The sequence below is a fragment of the Dreissena polymorpha genome, chromosome 15 (genome assembly GCF_020536995.1).
Source record: "Dreissena polymorpha isolate Duluth1 chromosome 15, UMN_Dpol_1.0, whole genome shotgun sequence".
Lineage (NCBI taxonomy): Eukaryota > Metazoa > Mollusca > Bivalvia > Myida > Dreissenidae > Dreissena > Dreissena polymorpha.
The window spans coordinates 25,010,979-25,012,285 of NC_068369.1; the positions used below are offsets into that span (position 1 = coordinate 25,010,979).

At 36.6% G+C, this 1,307-nt stretch overlaps 1 long non-coding RNA gene across 1 annotated transcript; it reads right to left on the bottom strand.

Moving 5' to 3' along the window:
- Window positions 1–991, bottom strand: LOC127859467 (uncharacterized). The gene is made up of 2 exons (XR_008039407.1): window positions 474–991; window positions 1–232 (listed from the first exon to the last, which is right to left on the bottom strand). It is a non-coding gene; the product is annotated as an uncharacterized LOC127859467 (long non-coding RNA).
- Window positions 992–1,307: the final 316 nt, after the last annotated feature.

The window sequence follows — 1,307 nt, forward strand, 5'->3', positions numbered from 1 at the left end:
TTTAGTTTTATATTTATTTATAAACTTCATAAATTATTTTATAATAAAAACGATTGTAACAAACGCGTGCAAAATGTGTTTGTTTTTTCTAAAATTTGACATAAATAAAGGAATTAAACGTATATACTGCAGCACAGAAATATTGCACGGTAAATGTAGACACTTGATATGGCAAAGTCCCGCTACACGTCGGCACCAATGTATTGTTCCAACTGCCTAATGCAGATAATCTCTGTAATACAGTTAACAAATATAAAAGGAAACAATACAATTAATATAGTAACGACTAATTTATGTTTATTTCTTAATAATTTGTCCAAAGAATTATTAAAACACACTTTCGCGTTAAAAGACGAGCTATTTTGCTGTACGTTATACTTATATAGACACAGAAACAGTATGAACTGCTTTCGTCTTCTATGTATAAGTAATATATACGCATCCGATGATGTCGAGACAAGTTGGATAAATACCTGGGACCTGTGTCCGATGTACCTTGTTCCTCCTCCTCTCTCACATCTACGACGCTGTAGGACTCGTATCCCAGGGCATTCACAAATTCCAGTTTCTGACGGAAATACAACTCCCCTGGATCTATGAGCCCTTCATGTTCCTCCTCACCATGAACAAAATATGCGGCATACACAACAATCATAACTATAGTTGTCTTCATTTTCATTGCATTTAAGTATACTAAAAATTCGTTTTGGATGCAAAATATGCTTAAACTATCGCGAACACAAACGTTATTTATGTTATATGTCCTCTAAGTGGCTTGATGTTTGTGTAGACCACTTGTTACTTTATATTTCATGGACGTTATCTAGTTGTCGGGCTTTTAGGTTGTTATCTCAAGTGAATTTTATTGACCATCCATGATTGTTTAAACAGTTCTATTTCGTTACGCAAACAACGTAAAGCTAAGTTGATAAGCAATATTAGCTGTTAAATCGTATTGAACCTGTCATCCATCATTTCAATATAATCATGATTAAAGTTTGCATCCTATATACATGTATAGTGCGATAGTACGATGGTGACAATGCGATAGTACGATGGCGACAATGCGACAACGCGATAGTACGATGGCGACAATGCGATAGTACGATGGCGACAATGCGATAGTACGATGGCGACAATGCGACAACGCGATAGTACGATGACGACAATGCGACAGTGCGACAATACGATGGCGACATTTAATAGTACGATGGCGACAATACGATAGTCATTTTGTATTGTCGCCATCGCCGCATCGCATTGTTGTCATCGTACTATCGCGTTATCGTACTGTCGCCATCGTATCA